Below are 24388 nucleotides of genomic sequence, written 5' to 3' on the forward strand. Positions count from 1 at the left end.
AAAGTTTGCAGCTCACCCCCAGCCACTGGCTGAAGCCGGGGTTGACCCCGGCTGGTGCTCCTGTCCCAGTGGTGCGTGGCCCTGGGGGTGCTGGAGCCCAGCTCTGCAGGGCTGGCGTCGCTTCCTACCCGGGCCGTGGGCCTGTAGCCTGATAGAAGGGATGGTACTTCATGTCTGCTCATTGCCTGTATTTGATTTCTTCTCTTCTCGGTCCAGAAGCTTGAACAAGGCTCAGTCAAGATTTCTAAGGGCTCCTTTATCATTGTGCCCAACAACAGAAAGTGACTTTGAACACGAAGGACTTCCAGAGCTGTGCAATAGCTCTTGCATCCAGACTTGCAGAAATCTGTGATGAATAGCAGATGATTGCTCTTTTGGAAGGACTGGGCTTGCTTCAAGTTTAATCAGTAAACAGCTTCTGATTATTTTTTTCTGTTCTGTAAATATCCCTTGGTGTTTTTGCGGTGACCGTGGCCTACTGCCTCTCTCACACCGTGAACTCGGCCAAATGCGTGATACCCTCCCCCACCCGCACACGCCCCCTGAATTACTCTGAGAAATAAATGCAGCAAACATTGCCCTGCAATTCAGAGCTGTCATCCGGGGTGACCAATGACTCCTGGAGTTTGTTGGACAGAGAGGCGGAATTTGTCCTTCAGAGACAGTGACCTTTCCTTCCCATGTGAAGAACTAATAACACTTCCCAAACAAGCTGCAGCAGAAAGCTATTGCAAGCAGATGGGCACATGCAGACAGATTTTTACATGCCCTGAGATCGTCCCTCCCTCTCTTACGATAAAGGGGATTAAACTGAATGAGTATCTGGCTATCGTGGTGATTTTGACAAACTATCACTGAGTCAGTGTTTCAGATATAACTTCATATTGTCATAGTGCTAGATATGACATTTTTTTCGTACCTCAAAGCAGAGCTGACTTTATGTTATACTGCTCGGAAAAAATTCTTAGTAACTCTTTTTATCAGACACCTTCTACACTCCAGCTGTTGGCACTCAGGCAGATAATGGTCATGTATTTGTCTAGCTCCAATAGTAACATACAGAATGTAAGATCCCAAATAGGATCAAATACAGGTGCAGGCACGAACACTGACGCTGGGCAGTGGCTCCTGATGGGTATGCATCTCCCTCAATATGTGCTGTTGCAAATTCAAGCAGTCATGCTGGGAGAATAAATATCTCATTACAAGCCATAAACCACCAAAGTCTCAGTGTCTCAACCTCAGGGTCTTGTGCTGCATAAATGATCCCTGAGATTTTGCCCAAAAGGGAGACCAAGGGCAGGTTCTCTATACAGTGAGGCTGTAGAAGATTTAAGCCATTTGAGATATTTTCCAGCCCTGTTTTCTCTGATATTCATAGTGGAAGAATTCCAGTTCAGGAGTATGGATTTCCCGGTAACCCACAATCCCCGTGCCGACTTTCCGAGAGGACCACAGGACACATCCTTTCAGCAATGCTTCTGCATGAATTTGACCCCTTTCTGAGTCACTTACGCCTGACTGTGGCAGCAGAAGGAGGAGGCCTGTTTCTGCAGCCTGCTGTAGACAGTTTGATTTAATGTCTGATTGCATTTAATTTGTGGCAGCAGCCCAGATGCTATGGCCATAGGTGCCTAGAAAATCATTAAGCAAATGCAGTAAGACACATGGAAACCTAAATCAGAGCCCAAGGACACCTGCATCTTGTGATATTGTCTCATAGCTCCAGGACATTTGACCTTAGCCTTTATTCCATGGTCATGAGCTTTTAGCAAGCAATTGGAGAGGGACCAAAAATTTGCAGAAGGGATGTTTTCTGCAGAAAATAGACTGACCTATTTTTTATGCTAACAGTGTGCTTCTTCCTTGAGTTGAAGCTTAAGCTGTGGGTTTTTACACAGCTGTGAGGTGACAGCCTTTACTCCTCAGGTAAATCTTAACAATGGAAGAATTGTACTTTTTGGGCTGTAGAGGTGGAATTGACCTAAAGGTGAAAGGCAAGGTCTTTACACATGTTGAGCAGCATTTTGCCCCATTGGATAATATTTTAGAAGGCCTGAAGGCAGAAAAGCAAGTCTCAGTGTGAACAGACCAGGGCCTGAAAGAAAAAGCTGTTCTTATTGCTAAGATCTAGGAAACATGGTTGCAAAAGGCTCCGCTGGAAAGAAATGGACAAACTAAAATTAGTTCCAAGCAAGCAAATAGAAACATTCCACTTTGAAAACGTAAGAAACCACCCACATTTCAGATCTGAAACGTTTCTTTCATCCCACTTTATTTCAAACTGAACCATAAAGCAGAAGAGTAAGACGTTTATAAAACATGCTTTTATGGCCCAGTCTGGTTTTTTTCCCCTCAAAAAAAGTGTCACCTGGTTGGAGCTGGAATCTTTTCTGCAGGAATGCAATGCAGGATTTGAACACTGAACATCCTGTAAGGCTGACAGGTATGCCTCATTTGAACGGTCTGGACCCTAGTTGTGACATGAAATTGTGCAAAAAAACACCCAAAATCCCCCCAAAACCAACAAAAATGATGCAGGAAGAGAGTATCCACAGGCTGTTTGGTTGTATTAATCAGGCTGCTGGGGTCTGCCACCGGGGTAGGGTTGTGTTCCTGAGGATTGCTCTTATTATCATACTGATTCCTTTCTTCTTTTAATGTTTGCTGCAAATCAAAAACTGAAGCGAAGTTAGCTCCCTTTCAGTTTTCATCATTCCTCAGTGCCAAACAAATTTGTTTCCAAATGGGAATGAAGATTGACAGGGCTCCTTGCTTTCTCCAAACAGTTTTCTTATTTCTAGAAACAACAACTTGGGCCTTTCTCAGTCAGAGGCAAAAAGCCCTTGTGGAACAGCAGGTTTTGGTGTCTCTCTGCTTCCACATTCACTCTGGAACTCAGCATCTCGCTCAGGACAAACCTTCTGGGGGACCTGAAGGGCTTGTGGTCCAGCTCAGTTGTGGACTAACCAGATCAGTTCTTGGAGTGGAGAAATGAGGCACTTCCATGTGTGGACAGAAGGGTGAATCTGCTTGAATTTGAGTGTTTTCCCTGCAGAGTATGAATGTTTCTGTCCATGGTTAACCATACCGAGGTACAAAACCCAGGCATGACCCAGATACTCCCCAGAGGTCAGACCCAATGGTATGTAGCTCTAAATACATAACTCCAGCAAATTTTGTGAAGTGTGTGACTCCTGCTGCATTGGAAACACAGCTGAAGGTGTGGAAATAGTTTTTTCACGTATATGGAAGAGGACTAAGCAGAGCAGGGAACTGCCTGTTCCCCTGCAGCCCTTTTCCATGGCAGGGAACCCCATCAGGAGCCCCACAGCAAACAAGACCTCCTCAGCACACCCAAAGGAACCAGAAGCAGCTGTATTGCAACGGTGTAAAGCTTCAAAGGCTGCAGGCCACCTGCCAAGGCACCTTCAACAGACATTTCCCTGCTGGGATATTCGCTTACTTGAGGTCTCACTTGCAAACCCACATTGCCTGTGACATTTCCAGTTACACGCATCCTGCCCCCCGGCAGAAGGACCAGGAGCACGAACAGGTTAAGGCACCCAGCTGTCTGCTGGCAGAAGAACATTCTGAACCGAACCGCTGCGGGGATGGCGAAACAGCTCCTGTCTCCCGTTCCCAGCCTCTCTTTAATGTAACGGGAGACTTAAATACGACTGAGTTAATCTTTGAGGAAAACAGAAAATACTGTTACAATAAAGGTTGTAACATGGTTACAAATGAGAGCTACTGCTCCCTCTGCATTTTGAATTCCTGGGATAATTCTGCGGAGCTTCATTACCGGAGTATAATTGTGTTATAGAACTCTAAATCACCCTGCTACACTTAACTGGCAATAACATTAAGATAGCGCAGATATTCATTTTAATTAAAACATAGCCTCAAACTATTTCCCTGCTCTAAGAGGCAAAACTTTTTCCTCCTTTTTTTTTCCCCAACACCAGAAACTTTCATTTGTTCTCAGTGTGTCTCTGCTTACCAGAGGGTCCAGAACCAAAATGCAATTAAGAAACACCTTTCTGCAAGCCATCTCTTTCCTGCGAGCACCTTTGTCTTGTATGAGTGACTCTGCTGCAGAGAGCAGGGTGGCTTTTCTTGGTTCTCTCAGAGCAACCTGCATTTGCCTCATTCCAGCTGAGCACAGATGATCTAAACTGTATTTTGTCTGATTTATGCTAGTTCTAGTTAGCTGCTGCATTTCAGAGCAGACCACCTGGCCAGCCCTTGCAGCCTATGGAGGCTAGCACAACTGGAAAAATTCAGCTGCAGAGAAGACCTGATCTGCGAGCAGCGGCAGTGGGAGAGCCTCTGTTAATAAATCTTGATCTCCATCTCAGTGTAGCCTGTCAAACACCTCAACAGACATGCAGCCCCAGGCCCTTCCTAGCCCAGCATGTATCCGAAACCAGGACCTGGAGAAATGTGGGTTTGGAAAGGTCTTTTGGAGGAGACAGCCAGTCATGAGATGAGCAAAGATGCAAGTGAGCTGAAATACCTTGAGATATCAAGCACCAAGATCTCAAAAACACAGTAGAGAAACATATGCAAAGCTGGCATGTGTGAGCCTGCTCTACCAAACTGTTCAAATTCCTGCCAGATGTGCACCAGCTCCATTCCCAGTTCTCACGTGCATGTAAACTTCAGCACAGCTCCTCTGGCTCCAGTGAGGAGAGAACTCTTGGAGGTTCCACCTGAAGCCAGTTTCAACATAAACTCTTCTAGCGCAGCATAACCAACACAGATCCTGGCTAAGCTGGGATACAGCTGTGCTCTCCAAGATCGGATAAAAGGTGTCTCAGCCCAGATCTGCCACCAAGCCCTGCAGAGGCTCACCATAGCCATGACCTTGGTAAGCAGTGCGTGTTTGCCCTCTGGAGCAATGGCTCACACAAGAGCTGTGGGTTGTTGCTGAGTTCCTCTGGTGCCAAAAGATTCCTCTATGTCTATCGTGACTGCTCGCTCTCTCAGACCAATGCCATGGCTTCCACTATGTATTTAAATCTGTCTTTACAGTTGAACATCTTTGCATTATAAATGGCTTGCCTAAGCATCAGCTTCCTCAATAAGAAACAAACTGAAATGAGGAAACAGCCAGAGACATTTTGGGGGGGAGTGGGGGGCTAGGGGGCACAGGGGGGTAGTGATATCATATTGGTTTTATGGAGAGAATATTAACTTGGTTTTGAAATGTACTGAAAATAACAGTTTACAAATCTTGGGAGAACCAAGACTACTTGCGTTGTTTTCTCAGTTGCAGAATGAATGATATTAGAGATGAGAAATTACAATCTTATGATGCCTTAAGGTTTCCATGCAAGGTTTTCAAACATTTTTAATTTCTCCAATTTAACTTAATTTAAATTTTACTTAGAGGTAATTGGGATGAATTAATATAGTTACAATTATACAGAAATCAATCCATTAATGTCTGGAAAATCTTGTTAATATGGTAGCAATTTCATGGATACAAAACAAAAATCTACCCACTTAAAATAGTCTACGTAGTTCAATTTTAGATAATAACAATAAAACCCTTCTGAATTGATATTAAAAAATATCTTTTTTTACCCAGTAATTGTTCTGGCTGCTTTTCATTGTTATTGCAGTCATACCTAACAAACACCAGTAATCATTTTAGCTTAGGGTCATTCTTTTCATGTTTTTTTGTATCACCTCAGACTGTGGTATTCAGTTGTTGAACTCCAGAATGTTCCTGCTATATGGATAAATTAACAAGTAAAGCAGTGGGCTGCAGTACTCTTTATTTACCAGTCAATATTGGTAAATAATATATCATTGGTATATTATTGCCAGATCACAAAAATACTGTTGGCATTTTATTCATTTTGAAGATGATGATAATCAGTACAGGGTCTAAATTAAAAAATAAGGTGGAAATGCTAGAGGTCCTGTTTTCATTTAGCCTGAGGTGACCTCTTTGACACATCCTCCAACTCAAGTTAGCATCCTTTCCAGGTAGTAGCTTCTGGCAACAGTGGCAAGGTTTATAGAGAAATATCCATAGTGTGAAATGTATTGTGCTGATTGGCAAGAAAACTGCAAAATTAAAAGAATATAGCGGAAATTTACCTTATGGACTGGAAATGATTGGATATTGTCTGATTATGAGGAACCCATTTTTATGAAGATGAAAACTCGGTTGACTGCTCAAGGGTAAAGATGCCGTAATGTGTTAAAAAATATTAATGAGAAACTTAGAATGTATGTTGGGTCCTATTAGGTTAATAATGCATGGAAATTTATCAGAAATGCAAGCCTTTACTAGAGGCTTTCCAAGTAAGAAATTCTGGCCCAAAGAAACTTATAAAGAGATGCTCAAAACTGCACCTTGGTTTTCTCTGAAGTGCCCATCACCTGGATTTGAGTGACATATAACAAGGGTTTGTGAAATACCAAATATCTCAATCTAAATTATGCCTGGCATGTTTAAGATTTGATAAGAAATAATAGGCAAACCTGATAAGATTCACTTTGGATGGCTATCTAAAATTTTTCCAAACTATCTTAACACCTTATATTAAAAAAGAGGGCAAGGACTATATACCTTTTAAGTGCAGCATCTCTTGAACAATTGCTCATCCTTATATGTATGATGGGAAAATCATAAATACTGGCATTTTTGTGGAGATGGATATACAGGCATGTGTGGGGCATTTCAGCAGTTCCTTTCCAGAGAAGAGAAAAACAGGAAAAAATTTGTCACGTTTTCCAAAATTCAGTTGAGGCTTCTAGACCTACTTGTATCAGGTATGCAAACTGTTCCTCACATCAACAGACAGGAGTTGCATTAGGATACTCAAAAATCAGAATTTCAGTTCCAGCAAAATTATTTCATTCTTCAAAACAAAACCCCACGCAGACAAAAACAATCTATTTAGTTTATCACAATAAGTAGATTTTTTCCCACAGAAGCAAACCCACAAATAGATGGTATTTTATTCATTTGAAAGCAATTGAGCCTAGGGACTAATCAGCTGAGGATGAAATAGAAGAGTAATCATTCTGAAGCAATTGTAATGGAGAAACAACATTATAACTGTGCCATTTGCTGAGCCAGACTCCTCTGAGAACTGAAAGTTCAAGGAAATATGCTTTTTTTTTTTTTTTTTTGCCTTTTTTTTTGGCCAAACATGTTGGTTTTGGTAAGTAGATATTTATATGGAAAAAGCTTACTGCATTTCTGAAAATTTCTGATCAGCTCAGCCCACAAATGAACTCTGACTGGCAATTAGCTCAGAGTGAAATGAAATCTGAACTGCACTTGGATTTTTTGAGGTTCTGACAAGTGTGACTTATGTGCAAAGGAGAGGATTACAAAATGCATTATGGTTTGTAACATACAAAGTTATAACACTGTGGAAAGCCAGTCATTCCCCCTCGCTGACCACCACCATCTGAAAAAAGCACAGACTTGCTGGTTAGTGTGGTTCCAAGTGTTGATTCACTGATGCCTTTTCCCTACCCCCCCCCCCCCTCCACCTCCCATCATTTTTCTTCTGCTCCATCCAAAGACTGAAGGATCACGGAGGCTGAACAGTATAAAAGCGCAGACACACATCTCTTGACCTGCCTGGGTGGCCATGGAAATTCTCCTTGTGGAGATGGGGCTGTTGCTCACAGCCTGTTCTGCGCTCTCGTTCACTCTAATACCACTCTTTTGGGCCTTATTAACACTTGAGATGACTCAGTTATTTCCTGGCTCTATTCACAGATCGTGGGCCTTTCAGCTCCTTTTAGGAGCCCTCTGTTCTTTTTTTAACTACGTTTCACAGTCTGGGGGATGACAAGGTCCCTGCGCCTCACAGCAGGACTAGTTCTGCTCTTTTCTGTAAGGCTTCTTCCAGGAGAAGCTGATCCCTGCGGCGGGGAATGGGCGCATCAAGGTGCGGTTAGTCGAGGTGTTTGCAGCGATCATCTATTTTTCTGAAGTGCAAGACCCCTTGTGAGCTCCAGACAAAAAAAAGCGAGTGTGTCTGAGCACAGAAACACAGACACACATGACCTCAAGATCCCAAATGATTTGCACATTTCAGTAACCTACTTTCATGAACAAATATGAACATTGGAATTCTTCTTTTTATTTCTTTTTTTTTTTTTTTTTTGAATGAACAATATGGCTGTCTGGAAGCAATATTAATCAATAACTAATTTCATAGTTGGACAACTGTTTTTAATGACTTTGTACTTTTGATGCATTGTTACAAAAGACTTCGGATCATTCCCATAAGAACTTGTCAAGGAAAGGGCAAATTCATTTACTTGTCATCATGTGAGAGCCAAAAGGCTCATTAGGCTAATTAGGAAGAGAATCATTTGGGTTTTCGCTCACTCAAACACAGCAAAAACCTCTCGTTCCTGCTTCAGTGAAAGGAATTTGCTGTACCTATCAAAATAAGGGTGCTGTGAGTGGAGACAGGGCAGGTTGAAGCTATCACAAGTTGGATTCTGGAGTTGAGATGAAATAACTCGTTGCTCGTGTCCAAAGTGACACCTGCCATAGGAAGCTGTCAGGCTTTGGCAAGGATTATCTGGCCCCTGAACCCCTATTTCCAACTGATGGAGAAACCCTCCTGCGGTACAGCTGTGGCACAGCCAGCTGTGCAGAGCCCTCTCACCAGCGCATCAGCACAGAGCAGCCACCGCCAGCCAGCACCAGACCCAGCGCAAACGTGGACCAAGAAACTCCTGTGGGTGATGAGCTGCTGACCACAAAACACTCTCTCTGCCAGGGCAGCCTGAGTTTATTTTGTACCAAATCTCCCAGTTTCCAAACAGATGCAGGTTTTTTCCTTACCCTCTTTTCTCTCTCTGTCCTTCAGGCACACAACTTGCTGTAGTTCCGTACCACTAGCCCCCGAGAGCGGCTGCGTTTCGGTGGGGGGGAGCACAGCCAGTGCAGCCCTGCCCCTGCTTTTGCTCTTGTTAGCCAAAAATAACCAGCAGGGGTGTGCATCCAGCACAGACAGAACATAGTGGAGGATGCATAACGTCAACAGTGAGTTGCATTCCTCCGATGCCATGCTTTGCTGAAGTGATTTTCTATTGTCACCGGTGTCCCTCAGGCCATTTTCTTCCTTTTTCTTCCATTTCAGAATTTGGATTCCCTTGGAATTTATTAAATAGCATCTTTGTAGAGCAGATGATTTAATTATGTTGTGACACACGCCCAAAGTTTTCAAACAGGATCACGAGATACAGAGTTGGTGTATTCTTTCTTCACCTGAGCACGCTTGATGGAGTGGAACACAAATAACCAATGCTTTTATTTTGCAGGTAGAAAGAATTTGTTTGAGAAGGCTCCCTAACCTGGGTTTACTAGCAAGTTATCAATGCCAGCTTGAAGATTCTTAACCAAAATTCTACTAGACTGGGCTAAATAGCCCATTTTTAATTCCAAGAGGAGGGAGGCTAGTAATAAGAGTGGGTAATACAGTTTTGGTTTCCACTACTCTCACATCTGCTAGGCACTCTTCTCTGCTTTCCACCTGGCACCCCCCTCTAGTGACCCATGGTTGTGCTTTTGATTGACATTCTTCAATTTTCCTGGTGCCCAGAGAACCACCCTCCCTACCAAGCACAATGCTGGTATATAAGCCCAGGCAGGCAGCCTTCAGGCTGGGGAAGAGCTGTTATATGGGCAAAAAAAATAATGAAGGGATGCTCCATGTTTGTTCCTCTTCCAATTCCACTCATAAAAAGTGATTTTGATGTTTCAGCAAACACTCCTCTGTTGCCTGCTACAATACTTGCTTGCATTTCTCCTCAGGATCATGGTAAGAGAGGAAGGCAACGTTCCTTGTGAAAATACCTAATTCACAAATATATGGAATCTGGGGCAAGCGATAGCAGTACTTCTCAGTTCAAACTCAGCATGTGAAGAATTTCAGCCAGGACAAAAATACAAATTTAAAATTAAGAAACAAAAAGAAAGGTCAAAACATTTTTCCACATTTCTGTTCCTTAACAAAATGCTTCCACTAAAATGCTTCCACTTTTCCTTCTGAAATAGTGCTTTATTTTTGAAACTGGCCTCTATCCTCTGTTACTTAGAAAAGAAAACAACAACAACAACAAAAGATGGAAATTAATGCCTTAAAATAAAGTAAACTTGCAGTTTTGAGTCAAAACCTCTTGTTGAATAACCTTGAAGCACTTTTTTACTCTACAATTTTGCATCAGTTTGACCACTGAACCAAGTGAGTCATTATTTGCAAAGCTCGAGATGCTAGTGAGTGCTGACGCTGCTGACTGTATCAGGGATGCGAGCACAGCATCCTGTATCCATCAGATTAAAAGAAAATGCATTCTGTCTATTTTTCACCCCCACCCCCTTCCCACTGGTTAAATGAATGAAATTAACTCCACGGCTTTATTGTCTGAGGCCAAGAAAAGTTAATGGAACCGCAAGAACCGAGACTGATAAATGTCCTTGTGATGCCTTGCAGGGAAACCCAGCAACAAAGGCAGCTTGCAAGGAGGGCTGGCTTCAGCAAAGAGCCAGGCTGCGGCAGGCACCAGGACCACTGCTAGCCATGGCACATACCGCGGACCACTGACAGCCATGGCACAAGCAGGGGACACCCCAGCCCTCTGCCAGCACCGCAGCTGAGTCACCCTGCTGGAATCATGCAGCAACAGGATCCTGGGGTGGGTCTTGGTCCATCACCAAAACCTCTTTTATCCCCTATATCTATTTCCATGCCTGCTTACTGGTGAGGGCAGTTCCAGTATTTAAGAATCAGACTGGGTGGATCCCAGTCAAGTCACTAGCAAAGGGGAGCATTCCCCTTTACAAATAGAGTACTGTTGTCACTAGCCCCATTCCATTTATCATCCTAGAGAAGGCCATAGCATGCAATACCATTTGACCATGAAAATGAAATAATTTTCACCCCAGAAGCCACTGAGAGGCAGAGGCAAGGGTTGGTAGTTATGCCCACCACATCATGTTTAGAGAAACCCAGCCCTAAAGACCATCACACAAACTAGGGTTTCATGCAAACTATGTAAATCCTCATTCTTTCCTTTTCCATTCCTTTAAATGCAGCAAAATGCTCAGCCACTCCTTTGCATATGCAAATTTAGCATCCTTACCTGTTTTTTCCTTTCCCTCCTTGTACTTTATTTCCCTAAGAAAACTTGAACATGAGCTAGTAGGAAAAAAAACAAAAAGGCTTTAAAACAGGGTGATGAAAAATAAGTTCCTGCTGTTAAAATTTGAGCATAAGATATCTGTGTGGAAATAAAAGTAACATTTACCCCCTGTGTGCATTCACACTCTCCAGATCACTTTCTCTCACTTACTTTCTTCAGCTCTTGTTTTACATAAACTTTTTATTGGTGATAGACTGAACAATAAAGCTTGTAACAAAGCAATCAATACGCATTACTCAGCATGAGTTAGACACAATATTGGAGACTCCACAGCCGAGTAAGGCGGGGAATAATCTTGTTCCTTATCCTTTTTAAGCAGGAAAAAGAAAAGCAGGACTGGATTTTACATCAATTCCCATCTTTCTCTTTGCTTGTTTCAGTGGTTATTTATACTTGCAAACTTTTCTTACAGGATCAGAACACGTTAGGGTGAGATGGCTCACCATTAAAGGACTTTTCAAACCCTCTGTTGAAATAACTGTTGTATTTTACCCACTTCCAGGAATGGATCAGAGCAGTTTTTGGTATCTGGGTAAGCCTGCTGTGTTGGTATTGTTTAGGGTTTTTACAATACAGCTGGGCCATTGGAGGGAGTTATGTTCTTTTGTTGTGTCAACAGTGGTAACTGCACTAAGGATGATGTGAACTGTCTTCTTAGTTTAGGACTTCTTCAAACCAGAATAAGGGCTGAACATATATTGGTCTCCATCTCCTCATTTTGACTAGTAACAATTAAATTCCAGCTTCCATTAAAAAAAGAAACATCCCTAAGCCCAGAAATTGTGAGGAACACCTTGAAAATGTGGTGATGTCTGCTTGAGCCTGCAGACAGCCCAGAGCAATAGTTCTGAGTCAGCTGAGCTGCTCCATCCATTGCAAAGGTTTGTAACCTCTGGGACCAGACTGGCTCCTCTGAGCATCCCAGCCCCCATGTAGGCGGCAGACTGCCAGGGGTGGTATCACTAGAAAAATGTAAGGTCAGCTCCTCCGCTGCTGGAGTGAGATGAAGTCTAACTCTCAAAGTTTTGCTGAGGCATAGGAAACAGTGCTTTTGTGAGGCTGCACACCCCCTGGGTCCAAAAAGGGCAGGAACCCAGCGGGTACCTCTGTCCTTCCCATCTCTTCCAGTCCTGCTCCTTCCTGCTGCCAGCCCTTTGACGTAACAGCAGCCCCTGGCTGGGTGTTTGTGTAGCATTTCACACAATGGGCATTGTAGGACAGGGTTAAAATTTCAGTTCCTGTTTTCCCTCGCACTTCCCTAACAAAGCTGGACGATGCTGTGCAGACAGTGTCATTTGGAGATCGCTGAATCCCAGGCAAAGCCAGATGCTTCCCAGAGCATGCCTTGCTCTGAGCAGGACTAGCAAGAGTAGCATGTGTATATGGGGGGAGGATGTTGCTGCCAATGTGAAATAACTGTGTCAACAGCATTTCTGAAGGATATTTTTAGCTTACAGATTCAGTATCTTTTGTAGGCTACAGTCAGACTGACACAATAGACTCTTAATGACTTCTTGGGGACTTCATTGTCTTTTTCTATACACAGCTTATTAATGTGCCCTCTCTGCTACTCATGGATGCAAGAGCCAATAATGACTTCAAAGAGGTCATTGTGGTCCAGAGCATCTGTACATAGGAATAAAAAATAAGCTGAATAAATACTCACCCACTAATCCATGGCACAATAGATTGTAATCAGTCTATCAGGGTAAAGATTATTTTTTTATAGCGTCTTTTCATCCAAGGCATTTTCAGAACATCTTTTCATCCTAGCACTCTGTAGACATTATAAATTGATCATCTTAAGTCCTTTGACAGAGCAGAGAGGAGCAGAAGTGCCTTTAGTGGCTGGAAGCTGGGACTAGCTTGTGGCAAGCAGAAAAGCAGATAAAAGTCTGATTTGTCTTTTCCCCAAGAGGTTCTGTAATAATCCCACAAAGCAGCGCTCTCTGGGCATCTGAGAGAGTGGGCACATTCCTAAGAAAGCCATGTGTAAGAGGGACAGTGCTCTGAACAGCAGGCAGAGAGCATCTCTGGCAACTTTCAGAGCAGTCCCTTGATTAATGTGGAGCCACTGGCACAGGGATGGACCAAAATTACATGAATAAATTGCGTTTGCCTGGATTTACATCACTGCTGTAGTGGCTGATTCAGCTAGGGGTTTCCCAGAGACAGAGGAGTTTTGGTCTGCTGGAATCCCCTTGTCTCCTAATGCCTATTTAACACTCTGATGACAAAAGTCAGTGGTCCCCAAAAGCAGTGGAGGATAGTGCTTTTGACATCTCCCTTCAAAACTTATTTGCTCTTCAACTGTGTGTGTTGGGTTTAAGCTGTGAATGCTACCAAAGGAATTAAACGCTGCTGCTCAGCCATGTAGACCTCTTTGGGGTTTTATATTATAGGATTAATGAAATCTTGGAATGACAAATCCTTGCTGAGTAAATGACCAGAAAAGGTTATTATTCAGTGAGTATATAAAAGATTAAGGTGGGGAGGAGTGACCCTCCTTAAGGTGGAGAAGGAAGCAGACACCTTTGCTTGCTGAAGCTCCTGTGTCCCCTGTTGTAGAAACAGGGAAAGGCGCTGAGCTCTGGATGTCCTGGAAAGGTAAATCTTCCCAATGCTAGATCACAGGAAGCAAGGTTCACAACTGTGTGCATCTCCTTGCCCCCACTGCCTGCTTCTGTGGAGCTTCAGCTGATTCCACGACACCACACTAGAAGGATTTTGCAGAGTACCTGCAAGCTGTGTACAACAGGGAGCCAATCTCTTCATGCAGTCTGAACAAGGCACTTAAAATTTTGTTTCCCATTTTGTGACAATCTTTGATAAACTTTCCAATCTGGGCTTGACCTCTGATGTGGTGGGATGAAGCAGGTTTTACTCATCTTCAGCTTGGCCTCTGAACATGATTTCTGGAGCGATCTGAGTCACAGAAAGCATTCAGTTTCCATTGGAGGTGGCAAAACTATAATGTGTCAAATTCCTTAATTTTAAGTTGTCCAGCATAAGAAGGGAAAATTCACTTGAGTCAAAGCACATGGCAGATATTCCTTTGGAAATCCACGTCGGAGAAGTGAAAAAGTTTCTAACCCTTACTGTCACCCTGTCCTTGTTGCAGGCTGATTTTTGATGCATGAATGCCACTTCACCCAGGAAAGGATTCCTTACAGCACACAGCAATAGGAAGCCACCACGTACATCTGACCGTGGGCATCTATATCCAGAAAGACGTGCTTAAATGTGTAGATGAAATTCTGGAAAGCTCATAGACTCTGATTTCTGGCAGTTTGTCTCTCCATGAGAAGATGTACAAGCTGCTGACAGAAGTCTTTGCACAGAATGATCTAACTACTACTGTGATCATCTTGACTATTGCCGTTCATTCCGTGGTAGTAATTAATCACAGTTCCTCCATAATTTCAGCCCGGGGAAACGACCATGCTCTGAAGTTGCTAGGACAGGGAATCTAGCAAGCCCTGTAAGCTGCAAGGAGAGTTTGCTCTATTTTGTTGCTCAGGTACATTAGGGAGATTATCCCTGTCTGATTTTTTTTTTTTTTTTTTCAAAGCTAAAACACCCAGCTGTTGTAGTGTTCCTGCTCCATAGAGGGCAGGTGAAATTCAAACCCTAGGAAAGGAGGAGATTTGCCATCGACTTTGGGACTTTTTATGTTCTCCCGTCTCTGCAGCAGACTCCAATTTTGAGTTTTTCTGATAGACCAATTGTACAAATGGCTCAAGTGTATTAGGAAAATCTTCCCATCAACCTTCTCTAATCCTACCCCCTAATATTATCTTGGCACTGTCCCTACCCATAATCATCAATGTATTTATCCCTCCCATTGTGCCATTATACACCATGCAGCTAAACCTCAGCAGATTCTCCAGCCCTGCCTGACTCCTGCGTAAAACTACCTTTCCTTGGAAAAACAAGCTAAAACCTAATCCAAGGCAAAAGATAAAGGAGGGAGCAGCAATCAAAAGAATGGAGTGTCCTGCCCTCCCTTCCCACACCCATTGCCTAAGTCACAACACAACTTGTAAGATTGTACAGTGTCCAAACTACTTTTGTGAAAATAGCAGACAATTCTGTAAAAATAGAGCAAACTTCACCCCTGCTGAGTGCATCAGAAGAGACCACATCACAAAAAAAAGTCAATGTTTTTGCTTTAGCAGTGGTTTTCTCCAGGCTACTGTATTGCAGAAGAGCACAGCAGTATCCTCCAGCTCTTGTCTTAAATACCATTGCAAATCAATTACCTTTCAGGCCATAAACTTCACTTAAAGAGACAGAACATGACGAGACATCTCCAGGTAACAAAAACAATTATACTGATGCCTGAGCATCTGAAGTCTCTTCTGTGTGTGTGTGTGTGTGACTTGTGACTGGGGTGGGGGGCAGAAGAAAGTTGTCTCACACTCTATGGTTTGTAAACAAAACACAAACATATTGATAGCAAAGTTAATCTCCAGAGTACAGGCAGCCAGCCACTGTGGGGAAAAGGATGCCTGAAGGACAGGCAATAAGCATTCCCACAGAAAAACCAGGAGCGAAAAAACCAGCTGCCCCCAAGCACCACCCTTTAGAAACCAGACATTTCCCATTCTAAGACAATTCATAAAAACCCAATACAAATCATCCAGTTTATTCTTTCATATGAATTAATATTTAATGCCCAAATAATGAATCTTTCAATAAATATTTAATGCCCAGACACCAACATATATGGCAGAGCAGACCAGAGCCTCTAGTAATTTAAAGGAACGGAGTTTGTACAACAGTGGCTGTCGAGAGGGATGGATGATGTAAATTGGGATGTGGCAGAAAGAAAAGGGCCCTGTCACAGTGAGGGTGTTTGGGTCCTTAGGAGCTCTTCACACAGCAAGCAGGAAAGTGGCTTCTGTGGAAGTAAGCCTAGCACAGCTTCTAGCAACTTTGTGCTTTTTTGTCTTATGCCCAAGAGTTGCTACCTGCAGGCTAGGTTCTTGGTGAAAAGCATATTTGTCATGTCCAAGCAGCAGGTGCAAGCCTGACTGGTAACTTCTCAGGAAGCATCTGTCCATGAGCAGACCTACGCAGAGATTTAACACTATCCTCTCTGCACCTGTCTTTCCAACCCTGACAGGCCTTTTCCCATAGGTCAGATCCCTGTATTCCCACTGCTGTAACATCCATGCTTTCTGTATCCTCTCCCTACTGCTGCTGGAGAATGTGGCCCAACAAGCATGTTCTGCAGATCCTTGCAGATTCTTCTTGCGGATAGAGCATCCAACCTTTCCAGGACTTGCTCTGTGAACTGTCACTGTGCTAAACAGGCACCCATTCTCCTTGATGCTGCATTAACCCAGGGTGAAATCCTCCAGCACAGCAGTGCACTCTGATGGCTGGACTAAGTATGGACGATGAAATAGCACAGCAACCTCAGGGCAACTGGGCAATGGGGAAATGCAATTATTTCCCCAGCTTTTGGTAGAGAAGATCTATAGCTCAGTGTTTCTTGCTAAGGAGGATCTTGAGTATAGAAATAACCCTTGAAAAAGCCATTTTTTGGAAGAAATTTTGTCTTGCATGGAAGAGAGCAATCTGCCTTCTCTCTGCAGTGGGGTAAGACATGACCTAAGGTGGTGTCATTTGAAGAGAAACCGTTCCCAAAGCCTCATTCTGCAAATAATCTATGCTAGAAGCAGCAGGTGCCTGGAAGACAGCGACCTGCCACTGTACTTTCTTCTCCTCATCTTCTAAGGTGGACCTTCTAACAGATCCGCAGGTTCAAAAGCTGCACATGAGTGCTGTCAAAATTCAAGCAAACTCCAAACCCCCTGAATTAGCCCACTCTCACCAGAACATCTGCTTTCAGGTCAGGTCAGAGTAAGCCCTTACATGCCCACATCAATCCAGGCCCATAGACTTATCCAGTGATCTGGGGTTGCTACTTGCTTAGCAACAGTTGTGTGATTCTGTGTGATCCAGCATGCTTGAAGACGCTTCAGTTCCCCGAACACAGCACCACACATCATCATTCACAGTGGGATGCAGCTGACATGTGCCCCCATTTCTGTGAGGATCTGTATTGTTCTGCTAGTGTATTTCCACTTGCTTCTCTCACTACATCCTCCCCCGTGGAGAATTTACTTTCTTTCCGTGAGAGGTGGTTTCCTCAGTATTTCATTAGGTAATGCTCCAGGTGGTAAAGAAACACCTTGACTGATTAAGTCCCCAGCTGCCAAAGTGGGAATATTGAGTTGCCCATGGATGCTGAGCATTCTTTGTGATTCAGAGGATAGATTTCACTAGCAGGGCAGTTTGTGTTTCCCCAAGCAGTTTTGAACCTCAGTTGAAAAATCAGTGAATGGCCAGGGTACGGCTGGCTGGTGAGAGCAGAAAGGGTAAATGCTGCATTGGAGTGCTGGTTTAGACTTCTTTCTTAGTGCCCACAGTGTGCAATTAAACATGAAAATGTGTGCTCAGACACCACACATTAAGAGTTATCACTTTTCAGCTGAGGTTCCATGCCTGATGTGATAAGGACTCCTTCACCATGGTAAATGTAAGGTAACTCAACCCAACTTATCCCCTAATCAAAGAGCTGCCTTGCACTGCATTTGCAGTGGGCTCTCAAGTCACACGTAGTTCCTGCCGAAGAGCTAATGTGATAACTTAGTGGCCACAACCTGACCCTGTATCTGAGCCTCATTCTCTTTCCATCTGGGGAAGAAACACAAATAGAAAAGTAAAATCCATAGCTGCCTTGGAACCCAAACATAAAAGCTCATTAAGCAGCTGGTGATATATTATTGCAAGCTGGATAGGAAAGTCCTCCAATGCACAGTCCTTCCTTCCTTAACACCTAGAAGTAGTTGAAGCTATTTAACATGACCACCTGCATGGCTAATGCTTTCTGACTCAGACTCTTCCTCTGCAGTATAAAGGTCCCTAGCTCTTACCCAGTAGGCCATAAGGGAGTCAAATAGGAAAACAGAGAAGCAGCAAACTTCTAGGACTGTGTTTGCATCTCACCCCATCCCATATTGCAGTAAATTTGTGTAATCTAGGGCCACAATGCTGAAGGTGACTGCACTGGGATATTGGCCAGTGCTGATGGACAGTCAGACTTAACGAAAACTTGCAACAGTGGGGTAAAGGAAATAGATTCATTGGGGAAAATCAAATTATGTTCTCTATCTAGAGAGGATGAACTGAAACTAAAAACTGATGCTAAAAAAACTGAGCAGAATTTGCTGCCTGAATACCAGGAAGCTTTTTGCAACCATTTGGAAATTAACTGAAGCAAACCAGCTCGATGTACAACTTCAGGGAAGCAAGCTCAAGCATGTGCAAGGCTTCTCCTTGACTAAGGGTCCACTAGAGATCAATTAAACCAATTCCCTGCTTTCGAAGCAATGGAGGCCATTTATTCCCTGTAGCAGACAAATGCTGCCCTGGCAGAAGATAACTAAGTGGATTTAGTGCATGCTTTCCCTCCTGATCCTTTCACCAGCCCTGTACTATCCCTGCACTCTGGCCAGACAGAAAGCTTCAGTCTTCTGTACTGTCAGCTCATCTCCCCTTTTATTAGCCTGTATCAGACTGTGCCATCTATCCTTGTCCATTAAGAGCACAGAGGACTTCAGTGTCCTGCACTCGTGCCTGCTGCATGCTCTGACCCTCACAGAGCTATAGTGCTGTCCACTCCTTCCCTTTTTTGCCATCTCCCTGCATGCTCTGTCCTTCTGAGTTTTCCAGCTGACAGGCTGGAGAGCCCCTCCAGCTATGGCTCTGTCCCCAGGGCAGTCCTCAATATCCAACCGAAATACTTCGGAAGCAGATACTTTTAGATGCTATAAATTGGTGCTACAGTGGGGCTTTGCTGATTTACATCAGTTGTGGATGTCATGATAAGTTTGGATCCTGGTATAACTGTTTAAAATGCCTGCCATCTGTCTATTTGCCGGGTTTTGTTTCACCCCATTATGTAGGGCCCAGCATACAAATATCAGTTTGGGATTCAGATCCAAAGTGAGTGAGAGTGGGAAGAGGTACCTCTGTGTGTGGCACAGGGCTGCTCTTCTGCATCTGTCTCATTCCCTACTACTCAGTCTATCATGGAAACATGAGACACAAATGGCTCTATTTGCTGGCTTCCCAAAGTCATGCAACAGCCTCAGTGGGAATTATCTTCAGTGGTGGAAGGGGACAATTACCCAGCTAATGAAGCACATTTTCCTTTTTCTTCTCCACCATAAAGCTGCATGGAACCTGACTCTCCATCCAGGCGCGCAGAGAAAGTGCCGAGCGCTTGCAGAATGGGCCCCCAATCAGCAGTGGCAAATGCACTTAACATGCCTGCTGGAAAATGAAATGACTGATACCATGTAATTAGGCCTTAATTATTTATCATTTTTGTTTAATTATTGCCACTTGGAAGTTAACAGGTTATAAAACTCTTGGGCTGTATTTATTAAATGTTGGTAGATTATTAGCAACTAAGTGCCATTTCTGAACGTTAATGAAATATCTCTGAAAAGCCCATGGCCAGAGGCACTACAGCACTGCACAGCCATCGCACAGGGGAGCTACAGGAGCTCAAGACTAATTATGCCTCACAGGCAGGGTCATGGGCAGCCAGAGAAGGGCAAAAGTCAAAAGTACCATCACTAGCTTGCACCCAGACAGGCATCTTCCTTGTTCGCCTTCGCCTGATGTCATCCATCATACAGGGGGGGAAATGCTCCTGCTGCTGAGCACACGCCCATGCTTGGATCTACCCTGAGCTGCTTTCACATCGTTGTAGTGGTGGGATAGGGCTGTGCTATTGCTACTGTTCAAAAAGTTAGTTTGGGATAAAGTAATCTGCACCTCTCTCTGCATTCTGGGCAAGGGAAGCGGTGACCAACAGAAAAAGACAAGATAAAATAAACATCCTCAAAATATAACGGTAAGTTTTGCAAGAGAGACCTTATGTGGGCTGAAACCTGAACACTGCTGCTTGTCATTGGTTTTAAAATCTTGAAAACTGAACTCAAAACACAGTGACAATGCTCCAGGAGCAATGAAACACCTGTTGTAATTCAAAATGCGTCTCTAAAAAAGGAAGTAATTATTTCTCCCTGTTTAAAGCGCTAAAACAAGGAACAGTTTTTCCTCTTCCTATGGACACAAACATGCAAAGCTCCATTCTGTGAAAGCTGAAGCTTATTCAAACTTAAGCACAATCTACAAGTACCATAGGCATTCTCGCTGATCCAAACCCATAATACCGACCAAAGCCACAAAGGAAGACTGCTGTAGAGCAAGGCTCTGACCTTATTTCCCCTTCCTTAGGCTCATATCTTAATCAAGGATTCAGTCTGCCTCTGCTGAACATAACCCTAAGCCTCTCTGCTTGCCTGAAAGTGAGACATCCCTCAGAGCTGCACCAGAGCTGGTTTCCCAGTTGTTCTGTACCTTTTCAGAAAACACAGTTTTGGCAGGGATGTCTCTGCACTGATCCTGTCCTCAGTTTTCTTCCTGCACCGTCTCCACCCATGGCCCACGAACAAACTAGTGCCAAGGGATTTGCCTGCAAACGCCAGCACTACACCTGCCCTGCTTCAGCCAGCTGGCAGTTCTTAAATTATAAATGGAAGGATATTTCATCAGAGCATTAAAGGGTAAGAAGTGTCATTTTGTACTAACCAAAACTTTCAGGAAGAAGACAGGCTGTAAATTATTTAGGGAAAAAGTCACATTTTATTCTGCTGGAGAGTGTGATGGGGAAAAGGAGGTACACTTTCTTCCCTCTGTCTGCAGGGACAAAAACCACAGAGGAGGAAGAGCTTCTTGTTCACCTAAATGGCTCCCGGTGACCTCCCAGTTCTCCCTGGTACTATGGCACTTTACCAAGCCATTATTCCTGGGTGTAAAGAGAAAAGGACGTCTGGTCTTCCTTTCCCTTGGAAGGATGGCCCCAAGGAGTTGCAGAGAGGTTTTCTTGCCCCTGCTGTGAAAAGAGGCTCTGGTTCCAAGGAAACATGGCTAATTGCCTGACCTGGAGCACTTCTGCCAGGGCAGAGTTCAAACTCCCCTCTCCGGAGCGTTGTGGCCTCCTTCTAGCTGGTTCAGTCACTTTGCACTTGGGTAGCCACAAATATTCTTCCTTCTCAGAGATACACTAAAACGCTCTTCAAGACACCTGCCTAAGTCAAAATATCCCACCCGATTCCAAAGTGTCATTTTTGCGGAAGCAACTGTAACATTTCTGTTCAAAGTGATTTCACAAACAGGGACGAGATTCCTCTTTCATCCCTCCCTCCCTCCCCTGTACCTGCCCCCAGCCTGTGCGAGGGGACAGCCCCCTGCCCCCTCCTGCGGGTCCTCCGAGACCCCTGCCTCTCCTGCCTGGGAAACACCTGCACATCCCCGGAAGGTGCCAACCGCATAAACATGAAAACCTTGTTCCATTTTCCCCCCACACTCCCCAAGGAGAGCTAAACACAGATTATTTTTAAACCCAACCATCAGATTAGCATCTAATTTCACCATTTCTACACTGCCGATGAAAGATGGGCTGGGGAGAAAAACGTTCCATTTTTTCCCATTTCAAGCCCGCACCAGGCTAATTAAGAAGCCGAGGTTAAAAAGCTCATCATAAACTGAACAAGTTCCAACCCAATTTCATTAGGATGCCAGGGCTTCATTGATTTAGGCAGGATTAGCTATTGTGAAATGGAAATGATGCCATTAGACACAGCTCCCCTTGCCTCCTGCTCCCCCCACACCCCCTGCCCCCCCCACATCCACCCCGTGCCGAGCCCGGCTGGCACGCTCAGCCGAGGCACAAAGCTGGCTCATTTCATTATGGAGAGTTTAAGCAAAAGAGCCAATCAGCATTTATTCGTCTGGCTGCAGCTGGAGTCAGCTCGTCAAACAAATTAACAGGATTTTCATGGAGGGTTTTGGCCAACACACTACATTTCACTTGAAGTTGACTAAACAAACCTGGGCTGCGTTTCATCAGAGGAGAAAGTAGGCAGGATGGGAAGGGATGGTGTGAGGGTGCTTGCTGGGCAGAGGGCATCTTTCCCATCCTGCTGGGCAGGGGCTGGGATGCTGCTGCGGTTCTTGGACCCTGCCCTGGTGTGGGCTGGTGGGGAGGGAAGGCTGTGGGGCCAGGAGCAAGGCCAGCTCTCCTCCGGAGTGACAGCAGCTGCTCAACTGTCTACTTGTGAGTGGCAGGGAGGGATGTGACCACTGCACTGAGGTTCTTATCACTGCTTTCTGTATCTCCCCTGGCTCTCCACCCTCCTTCTGCCCTTCCACACCCACTTCATCTTCTCCTTTCTCCCCACATGTGTTTTTGTCCTGGAGGGGATGCAGCCTTCCCACAGCATGACCCTTGTGTCTTCTTCACTGCAAACACAAGTGGCAGCAACAGGAATAAGGACAGACCCCAGCACGGAAGAGCCAGGATGCACCAAGCTTGCCCCTGTCTGGCTGCGAGGGGAGGCAAAGGGAAGGCAATTTGCTGAGGAGGGAGAAGAATGCTTTAGAGGGGAAAGCAGAGAAGGAAGGGGCACAGGCTGAAGGGGGGAGAAAAGGGAGAAGTGAACTCATATGCAAAGTTTCCCAAATTGTGAGAAAGTGAGTGCAAAATATTCCCGGAAAATGCAAACAAGATCTTGGCCCAGGGGTTAGCCACACTCCTACAGAGAGGGAAGTTCACATAGCACAAAACCATGCTATCACAGCTATATAGATATACACACACACGCACTTCGGCCAACAGTTTGTACATCTATTGAATAAAGCACAATAAAATTGGTCCATGAAGGAGAGTCCTGCTATGTCAGCTTCAGTTCCAAAAAAAAAAAAAAAAAAGGGGTGGGGGTGGTAAAATACCACAACATGATCCTGTTCATTTTTACTGCTGGGCTGTTGGCTGCAATCCAGCGCACAAAAGTATGAACACTGAGAAATGCACTGCAGCCCAGACCTGCAGCTGTGGCTGAGCAGGTGGGAGAGTACCAACAAGATCTCTTAGATCTAATTAGATCCAACAAATTTGTCTGTTCTAAAGCTTCTCTCAATCTGCTTTGAAAAAGTCAGAGTTCAAGCCCTCCAAAAACCGGATGATTTGTTATTCATTTATTGTGCCTAGAATTGCTGGAGAACCTGATAACTACAGTACCTAGGTTTATTACTTAAATACGCTCTAAGGTTTTCATTCAGTTAGTCCCCAGAAGGAAAGAATGGCCACAGCTCCTCATGTTAATTGGCTTCTGGGGCAAGAATAGAAAATTATTTTTGGGAGGGTGTCCATTTTTATCTAAATCCTGGAAAAAATCAATCCCTCCTGACCAAAAGGGACTTGAAGAAAGTGAACACTCCCCATGATGTCAATTATCCTCCACCAATTATCTCAGGAGACCCATTTCTCACAAGCACTTTCAATTTAATATCAACAGACCTGTTCTTTTTCCATGAGACAGCTCAAGAACGTGGACACAATTAGTGAAACCCAAAAGGCAGCTCAGGGAAATACACCCAGCATATGGGCGACATTCACAGTTCAGTGCCTCAAGGAGGTTATAGAGACAGGCTCCCTTTTTTTAGGTTAGTTATTTCCCCATGCAACAAAAGCATCAACTGCCACCAGAGAATGAGACCTTCACCCAGTCAGCCAGGCCAGGAAAGGGTGGGGTTTTTTTCCTTCTCCAGTGCAAGCTGAGACCAGCTGGCTACATATGTTATGCAATATTTAGGAACCGGGTACAGGTGAATGATTGACTGACAGGATTTCTCCAAACCATTGTATACTTGTGCAGGACATCAGAATAAATGAGTCAAAACAGATGGACAATATAGCAGGACAGATTAAACCTTTGCATAACTCAGATATGAAGGAGCCTGGATCAGAAAAATAATTTACTATCCGCACATCAAAGCAGCGGCATGTCCTCCTGCAGAGGCTTTTGCCCTCCCTTGCAAAGACAGAGTGATTTCCTTGTTCCATGTCTAAACCATGAGTCTTTAGCAGTGTTATTTCCAGAGCTCCAGGAATGAATGCATCCTCTGTTGCTGTGCAGCGGTATTCTCCAAGGATATACTTTGCAAGATATTTTCTTACATCTCATTTTCTATTCTGAATGTCTTCAGGTGTTTGTAAGTTTCTAAAAATAAAATAATAATATGAAACATGTTAGAGAAT

General features: G+C 44.1%; 1 long non-coding RNA gene across 2 annotated transcripts in view; it reads right to left on the reverse strand.

The window, feature by feature from the left end:
* The window catches only part of LOC308069358, a 95101-nt gene that overhangs the window by 64979 nt on the left and 5734 nt on the right, over positions 1–24388 (reverse strand). For both annotated transcript variants that reach the window (XR_013930351.1, XR_013930352.1), the window contains exon 1: positions 1–24388. This exon is cut by the window's left edge and continues 16382 nt beyond it; it is cut by the window's right edge and continues 5734 nt beyond it. This is a non-coding gene — a long non-coding RNA (uncharacterized lncRNA).

This window comes from Falco punctatus (assembly GCF_963210335.1).
Source record: "Falco punctatus genome assembly, chromosome: 9".
In the NCBI taxonomy this organism is placed as follows: Eukaryota; Metazoa; Chordata; class Aves; order Falconiformes; family Falconidae; genus Falco; species Falco punctatus.